This window comes from Canis lupus, chromosome 4 (genome assembly GCF_048164855.1).
Source record: "Canis lupus baileyi chromosome 4, mCanLup2.hap1, whole genome shotgun sequence".
Classification (NCBI taxonomy): Eukaryota; Metazoa; Chordata; class Mammalia; order Carnivora; family Canidae; genus Canis; species Canis lupus.
In genome coordinates, this window is record NC_132841.1 from 11346806 (window position 1) to 11356629 (window position 9824).

General features: G+C 33.1%; 1 pseudogene; it reads right to left on the bottom strand.

Moving 5' to 3' along the window:
* Positions 1-2023: 2023 nt before the first annotated feature.
* Positions 2024-2244, bottom strand: LOC140631481 (dolichyl-diphosphooligosaccharide--protein glycosyltransferase subunit TMEM258 pseudogene; annotated as a pseudogene).
* Between the last annotated feature and the right edge of the window lie 7580 nt (positions 2245-9824).

Sequence of the window (9824 nt, forward strand, 5' to 3'; positions counted from 1 at the left end):
AACCAAAACAAAACAAAATTTTTTGTTGGCAGCAAATTCATTTGACAGCATCTGACCTGAACATATCTGGCTATATATAGTTTGGTATGTATTTCTTATAAACAAGAACATTCTGTTGTATAAACTCTATATAACCATTAAAAGCAGGAAATTAGCATTGCTACCATACCATCTAATCTTTAGATTCCATTCAAGTTTTTCAAAATGTCCTAATAATGTCTTTTATAGCTAATCCTAAATTGCAATTCCAAAGTTCAAAAAGTTCCAGTTCAGAATCACTACACCACAGTCTTTTCTCTTTAGTCTCTTTCAATTCAATCCAAAATAGTTTGTCCAATTTTCCTTGGCTTTCCTGACCATGAAACTTTTATAGATTATAGGTCAGTTATTTTGTAGAATGTCCCTTCATTTGAGCTTATTCGATATTTACCATTGATTAGATTTACTTTATGTATCTCTGGCAAGAAAATTATAACAGTGATGTTATGTTCTTTTCATTGGATCCTACTAGGTGGCACATAATTTCTATTTGTTCTATTACTGATGTTTATTTTGATCACTTGGTTAAGGTAGTTAAGTTTGCTAGGCTTTTAGCTGCAAATTTACTCTTTTGTCTTTCATAATTAATAGATATTTTGTGGGAAGATTCTTTGAAGATATTGAAGTACTTTGTTTAAATATCTCACAAAACTTTCAGTTTATTAATTTTTAAATTTAAGTTAATTTTGAGCCATGGTTTCCAATTTTATTCAAAGGATTATAGAGCTTTAATCTATTATTTATTGTGATGCTCAAGTCATCCTAGATGTGACCAGTGGTAGTTCCCTCAAGATGATTTTTGTTCTTTTGACATATCGCCATCATTCTTTAAGCCTTTCCTTATTTTCTAGCACAGGAATAAAGAATATTCCAGGATCATCTTATACTTTTCTTACCCCTATCTTGGAACTATCGCTCCAAAAGAAATTTAATTTTAAGATTCCATTTAGTGGATATTTAGAGAACGAGATCTGGCTAATAGGTGCGCTCATTCCTTTTGAAGGTATCACTGCTCCCATGCCCTCTTAGTGGACATAGCTAGAGAATCTATGTATATGTATGAGTATATTTATATACACGTGTGTGTATATATGCATATTTATCATATACATATATAATATTCACATATAACAGTACACATTTACATTCAGATTTACCTCTCTATCAATCTATGCATTAAAAACTGAATTCTCATTAACTTTAATTTTATTTCAGTACTGCAGGGTTCATCCTAGTTTTCCTTCTTTCCATGCTTTTACTCCCTTTCTCCCAACAGTTAGGAAACTGATTCCCCTTATCCTTAACAGATTTACCTAATTGATGGATTCCTTTTATGCAATCAATATCCTATCATTGCTGCTAGCTCCTCCTCCATTTTTATGCTCTCATCATTTCACTGGTGCTCTGACACCATGCAATGGTCCTGTGACCAGCCTTATGATCATTAGTAATCTCTCCATCTTACTCCTCCCTAAGCAACCACTGATGTTCTATGTATCTCTACAAATTAGTTTGAATTTTCTAGAATTTTATGTAATTGAAATTACACAGTGTGTACTCTTTCATTCAGCATAAGTAATATAAGATTTATTCATGCTGTTATATCACTAGTTCCTTTCCTGTTATTGCCGACCAGTATTCTATTGTATGGCTATACCACAATTTGTCTATCCATCTGCTGATGGACATTTGATTTGTTTCCACTTTTTGGCTATTAAAAATAAAGCTGCTATAAAAATTCCTGTGCAAGTCTTAATGAGAGCATGTTATCTTCCTTTCTTTTGGGTAAATACCTAGGAATTACATGGCTGGATAAAATTATAGGTATATATTTAACTTTTTTGTTGTTTTGGTTACACATCTGCCTTTATTGTACACAGCAGGTGGGACACTTCCAGCAATAGTAAAAAAAAAAAAAAAAAAAAAAAAAAGATTTATAAAACCAGGGATTCAGGTATACCACTTGATTGCAACCCTTGGGAATTCATATGTAGATGCTAACCCAGGGCAGCAGGAAGAGGACTCCAAAGTCCATGAAAAGCCACGCTACCAAGATGATAAGGAGCTCTTTGTAGATATCCCAAGTGTGGTGCAGGTAACCTCATAAAAAAAGGACCAAGTGGTGAAAAACATGCCAATGTCCAATAGCAGCATGGTCAGATGGGGGAAAGCAGCCAGGTTCACTGGGCTGATGTATCTACTCATGGCCTCAGGCTCTGTTTTGCCAGGCACAGTGTAATCCACCACTCTGCCACCAGTATAACACGTTGGCTGGAGCAGTATATGTTTAACTTTTAAGGAAACTGCCAAAATCTTTGTCAAAATGGTTTGCCACTTTACAATCCTACCAGCAGTGTATGAAGTTTCAGGTTTTCTATACCCCCATCGATACTCATAAAGTCATCTTTTAAATTGTAGCTATTTTAGTAGGTATGTAGTAGAGCCTCATTGAGCTTTTAATTTGCATTCCCTATTGACCAATGATAATTGAGCTTATTTTCATGTGCCCTCTTTATGTCTTCTTTGGTGAAGTATCTGATTAAATCTTTTCCTAATTTTTAATGTCTTGCTTTTTTCTCTTATAGTTGAGTTTTGAGCATTCAAAGGATACTTTGGATGCAAGGCCTTTATCAAATATGTGCTTTACAAAGATTTTTCCCAGTATGTGACTTGCCTTTTCATTCTCATTCTTTAATTTTCATTCCTCCATTTAAAGAAAAATGGCACTTTTTAAAGAGCAAAAGCTTGAATTTTATTAAAGACCAATTTATGAATTAGTTATGAATTGTATTTTTGACATATCTAAGAAATCTTTGAAATCTAAGAAATCTTTGTTTAACCCAAGGTCATCATAAGTTTTTATATTTTTGTTGCTGTTATAAGTAGTAGTCCTTTTTAACGTTAATTTCCAAATCTTTGTTGCTAGTACATAGGTGTAATGCCATATAGTTCCTATCCGTCATGTCTGGGAGCATAAAAGGCCTGGTTTTCCTACTCTTAGTCATGTTTAGATTTGAGTTGAGATAGTGTCTACATGATTGATCCATTAAAAAGTTCTCCTTCAACCTTTCACTTAATATTTCTGAACCATTAATGTTGCCTAGTTGAATTATTTCATTAGGAGTTGTGAACTGGTGATTTTCTAATACTATCATTCTTGCATTTACTACCTGTGATTAATTTATAAAGAAAAAATTTCTTTGGTCACTAATTTTGTTGGCCTACAGTACAGCATACAGGGAAAGCAATATAAAAACTCTATTCTTTCCTTTTATTTATAATTTTTAGGTAAGGATTTCATTCTCTAGCAACTTTTGAATCAAAGGGTTTTCATTTTGGGAATATCATTATGGATTTGTATAATTTGATATCCTTCAATTCATTGGGGCCATTATTTTTAAGTTGCCCCATCTTTGGCCAGAATGAGCCTCTGCTAATTGGCTCCTGTGTTCTTTCAGTATTATACTAGTAGCCATTGATAGCTTTCTTGCTTTAAGACTGGACCAGATGTCTCTGCTTCATCCTGCACATTAAAAAAATTTTTATTTATTTGTCAGAAAGAGAGCATCAAGCAGGGGGAGGAGCAGGCAGAGGGAGGGGTAGAAGCAAGCCCCCTGCTGAGCAAGGAGCCTGTTGACACAGAGCTTGATCCCAGATACCCTGGGATCATGACCTGAGCTGAAGGCAGACAATTAACCAACTGAGCCATCCAGGCACCCCTCATCCTGTACATTTTAAGTTACAGATTTGGAATTGCCATTTCTAAAAGTCTAAAAGGTGCTTTGGTTCTCTTTTTGGAGAAATAGTATAAAGAGATTACAATCTAGATACTAGGGGCACTCATTACTCCTGGAGAGTCATTGTTTCTTTTAGTGGTATATTTTCATAAGCAGAAGTATTTAATTTTTGTCAAATTTATTAATATTTTTCTTAATATTGACCTTATACTTTTGTGTGTTTTTGGGGGGATTATTTCCTTACACTGAATTTCTGAAAATATTCTCCTATATTTTCTCCTATAATATCTCCTATATATTTCTATAAATATATATCCTTGCCCTGAAGTACTAAAAATATTCTCCTATATTATCTACTATATTCTTCTATATTACCTATTGTTTTGTCTTTACTACTTAGTACCATGAGCTAAGTGGAATTGATTTTTATTTCATTGCATAGTTGAAATGTTCCAATATCATTTTTCCCCAAAATGATACTCAGTGTTCCTGCCATCATGTGTTGAAAAGTCCATCCATATCTAACTACTCTATACCACTACCTTTGTCATAAGTCAAGTATTCATATATGTGAAAGTCCGTTTCTGGAGCACATATATTCTATTCAATTTGTCTACTATACTTGCACCACTAACTTCTTTTAAGTGTTATATTTTATTTTTGATAGAGCCAATATTCATACTATAATTAATTGTTTTTGTATTCTAGGTTTTTTGTTATTTTATATATATTTTAGAATTGGCTTGTTAGTATTCCTCCAAACCTATTGATATTTTTATTCAGTTGCATTGGAATTCTAGATATGTTTGTGGAGAACTGTTCTCTTAATAATATTGAGTCCCCTAATTAATGCACATAGTCTCTTTATTTGTTTAGGTCTCCTTTAGTTTTCTTTATCAAAGTTTTGCAATCTTTTGCCATATGAGCCTTACAAATTTTGGGTTATAATTATTCCTGTGTTATTTAATATTTTTGATGACATAGAAATGACATATTATTTTAACTTTTTTTACATGTTTGCTGCTGATATATAGAAATAACAAATTTTATATTGATGTTGTACCTAACAACCTTGCTAAACTGAATTATTTGTCACTAGATTATTTTTGTATTTCTAGGAACACAATCATATCACTTGCTAATAATGACACTTACATTTGTGTTTAACCCTTGTATATTATTTCATTTTGCTTTATAGTTTTGGCTAGGACCCCTAGGACAATGTTGACAAGTGGAACAGTGACATCCTTATTTTGTTCCTTATATCAGAAGAATAATTTTCAGTGTCTCTGCATTAAAAGTTATGTTTGCTTGTAGGTTAAGATTTATTTTTATTTATTATTTTTTAGATAAGAAAGATCACTTATATTTTAAGTTTGCTAACTTTTTCTTTTTAATCACAAAAGAAAGTTGAATTTTATCAAATGTTTTTCTGCATCTATTGAACTGATTGTATGAATTTCTTCGTTAACTTCTTAATATGACAAATTACATTGAACAATTTTTTTAGCTATTAAACTTCCCTTGATTTGCTGGTTTAAACCCATCTTGATTCATCCTTTCGCTATACTGCCAGGTGCACATTGCCACTTTAGTGAAGTGTCAAGGGTGACTAAAGGTAAGTGCATGATTTTAGTCTGCCATATTTACTTCTAAATTAGTGCTCATTAATTTTTGCCAGCTGATTTACTGTCTTGGCACCTTCACTTCTGTGCAGTGTTTGTCCCCTGCCACTTCTGTGCAGTGTTTGTCCCCTGCCACTGCTCTCTGCTCTGAATCCTAGTACTGCTAATTGCATTGTCTTCTGGTTGCAAATGTAACATAAGTGTTTCCAGCGTTGTGCCCATACTGCATTCAAGTATTTTATTTATACTATGTGTCTTTTATTAGACAGTGAACCTCTGGAGATCTTAGTCTTTCATTTTTGTATTTGTGCTTTCAGTTGCCTGACACAATACATGACTAGTAAATCTGTGATGAAAGGAAGGCTAGAGAGGAACCTCTATTTTCCCTTGATATGTATTAAAAATCTGTTACTGCTACACTGCCATTTGGCAACAGCTAAGAATGACAGCTGCTAAATGGTATAGGAGAATTTGTCTAAATGCCCCCTGGGGTGTAATAAATTACACTAGTGCAGAACCATTTTATTTAACCCTTCAAAGAATTTTCAGAATTATCTTCTTTGACCATCACAACAAGTGTGAAATAGGTAAATTAGTCGCTTTAGTCCTGCTTTATATTTAAGTAAATACAGCCCAGAGACACTAAATATTTACTCAAGACTATGTGGCTAGTGTTTGGCCAAATTTGGGTTAGAATCCAGGTCTCCGGACATTTAAACCCAGGCTCTTTTCAATAGACCAATGGTTCTCCAAATATGGGTCTCAGAGGCTGCCACTGAATGATGATGGGAAATAAAATGGAGAGTAAATGACCAGGGATCTGAGCTCCTTACCCAGTTTTGCTTTTGTTCCCTTCACATATTAGTGCCGCATATAATTTTTCATTTGGAAAAGAACTCTGTTGCTATTAACAACATGAATTCACTAGTCTTTAAGCACACACTTGCTTTCTGGCACCATGTGATTCAGGTTTATTCTTTACAATTCTTGTTCTAGATTCAGTATCAGCCATGTCTTCAAGTAGTTCTGTTCCTTTTCATTGAGAATGGGATTTAGAATATAACCTATGAGTCCTAGGTGTATTCACTGTTACTGGGGCCTCATTGTTTCTAGCTCCTGGGAAATTCCTTAAAAAAAACCCAAATCCTGAATTCTTGCTGATACTTCTAATTCAGATCCAATATCACAGGGTTATTTCTTATCTTCTCCCATTCCATTTTGGTGTGTCTCTTTTTCCATAGTGAAAACCCTGCTTCCCAAGCAATGCCACAAACAATATTTACTCATTTGCTGTATTCTACACTGCACATAAAACAGCTTTAGAGCAATATCACCCATACCCTTATTCAAAATAGAACTAAATAGAACTCAAAATTTATCTTTAAATTTTTTAAATTTATTTTTTAAGAATAATTTGTTTTTATCCTCATGCTGTATCATACTAAGGGTAAACAGTCAGGGAATTCTGTTTAAAATTTACTTGAACTAATTATTTTCCCTGTATGGTTATGTGCTCTATCAATTTGACTTATAGGTAGAGTCATATGTTTCTGTTTGTATTCAATTTTAGAGTTTGGGTTTTAAAAAGCCATTTTTATTTAACTTAAAAATATCTGCAATATTTACATGTTTACAGGTGAATATATACATTTACTGCATATTATTAACAATATATAATGAAATATATTATTAATTACTAATTGTTAACATATATATTTACACAAACATAAATAGATTCCTATATCTTCACTCTCAACCTAGTTCCTAACCACTCTACTCCTATCTATCTATCTATCTATCTATCTATCTATCTATCTATCTAGATAATCATTTTCATCTGTCATTGGTTATCTTTCCTCTGCTTCTTTTTCAACATAACTATATATATGTCCTTATTTTCTCTTTTTTCCTATAAAAATGTTAATGTACTTTGTACACTGTTGTATCTAGCTTTAAAATTTTTAAAATATTTTCAAATTTGTCAGGTTATAATTTTGCCTTTAGTACTTTTTGTTTCTTAAGAATTCCTTGCCTGCCCAAAATCATAAACATTTTCTACTAAATTATCCTCTAAAATTTTTAAAGTTTTGCCTTTTACATTTAAGTCCTTAATCAGTCTAGAATTGATGTCATGTGTGGTATGAGAAAGTATCCTTTTTTTTTTTTTTTTGGTATGAATATCTATTTATCCCACATAAATTGCTGAATATTTTTTTACCCACCAATCTTCAATGTCAGTTCAGTTATATATCAAGTAGCTACACTTTCATGGGTTTGCTTCTAGGCTCTTTATTCTGATTATTTGTAATTCCATCTATTCCTGAGAAAAATCTCTTATTTTAAAATTTCAGATGTATTTTTTCATTCTAGAATTTCCATTTTAAGGATTTTTAAAAATTTATTTGAGAGAGAGAGAGAGAGAGAGAGATACAGAAAGAAAAAAGAGCAGGAGCAGGGGAGAGACAGAGGAGCAGGCTCCCACTTAGCAGAGAACCTGATAGAGGGCTTGATCCCAGGCCCCTTGATCATGACCTGAGCCAAAGGCAGATGCTTAACCAACTGAGCCACCCAGGCACCTACAAAGGTAGAAACATAAGGTTGGCAGCAGACCTGCCCACAGAGACCTGGCAGGCCAGAAAGGACTGGCATGATATATTCAGGATACTAAATGAAAAATATGCAGGTAAATATACTTTATTCAGATAGGATGTCATTCAGAATAGAAGGAAAGATAGAGCTTCTAGGACAAAGTCACTAAAAGAATCTGTGATCACTAAACCAGCCCTGTAAGAAATATTAAAGGGGATCCTTTAAGTGGAGAGAGAGCCGAAAATTAACACAGACCAGAAAGAAACAGAGACAATATACAGAAACAGTGACTTTACAAGTAATACAATGGCACTAAATTAATACTTTTCAGTAGTTACTCTGAATGTAAATGGACTAAATGCTCTAATAAAAAGACACAGGGTATCAGATTGGATAAAAAACCAAGATCTATCAATATGCTGTCCACAAAAGATTCATTTTAGACCCAAAGACACCTCCAGATTGAAAGTGAGGGTGTGGAGGACCATTTGTTATGCTAATGGACATCAAAAGAAAGCTGGAGTAGGAATTCTTAGATCAGACAAATTAGATTTTAAACCAAAGACTGTAATAAGAAATGAAGAAGAATCCTGTATTACAATAAAACAGTCTATCCAACAAGAAGATCTAACAGTTGTAAATATTTATGCCTCTAACACAGGAGCAACCAATTATATACATCAATTAATAACAAAATTAAAGAAAAATATTGATAAAATTAAATTAAAGAAAAATATTGATAAAAACACAATAATAGTAGGACTTTAACACCTCACTCACAGCAATGAACAGATCATCTAAGCAGAAGATTTACAAGGAAACAAGGGCTTTGAATGACACTCTGGACCAGATAGACTTCATCAATATGTGCAGAGCATTACATCCTAAAGCAACAGAATACACATTCTTCTTGAGTGTGCATGGAACATTCTCCAGTGTAGGTTACACACTGGGTCACAAATCAGGTCTCAACTGGTACCAAAAGATTGGGGTAATTCCCTGCATATTTTCAGACCACAATGCCTTAAAACCTGAACTCAATCACAAGAGAAAATTTGGAAGGAACACAAATACATAGAAGTTAAGGAGCATCCTACTAATAAATGAATGATTCAACCAGGAAATTAAAGAAGAATTTAAAAAATTCATGGAAACAAATGAAAATGGAAACATAACTGTTCAAAACCTTTGGGATAAAGCAAAGGTGGTTCTAAGATGGAAATATATAGCAATAGAAGCCCTCCTCAAGAAACAAGAAATCTCAAATACACAATCTAAACTTACACCTAAAGACATTGGAGAAAGAACAGCAAATAAAACCTAAATTCGGCCTGAGAAGAGAAATAATGAAGATTAGAGCAGAAATCACAAAATAGAAACAAAAAACCCCCAGTAGAACAGATCAATGAAACAAGAAGCTGGTTCTTTGAAAGATAAATAAGATCAATAAACCCCAAAAGAAAAGAGAAAGGAGCTAAATAAATAAAATTATAAATGAAAGAGATTACAACCAATACCGAAGAAATACAATTATAAAAACACATTATGAATAACTATATGCTGACAAATTAAGCATTCTGGAAGAAATGGATGCATTCCAAGAGACATAATAAATTACCAAAAGTGAAACAGGAAGAAATACAAAACCTGAACAGACTCATAACGGGCAAAGAAATTGAAGCAGTAATCAAAAATCTACCAAACAAACAAGAGTCCAGGGCCAGATGGCCTCCCAGGGGAATTCTACCAAATATTTAAAGAAGAATTCTATTCTTCTGAAGGTGTTTCAAAAAATAGAAATGGAAGGAAATTTTCCAAACTCATTATATGAAGG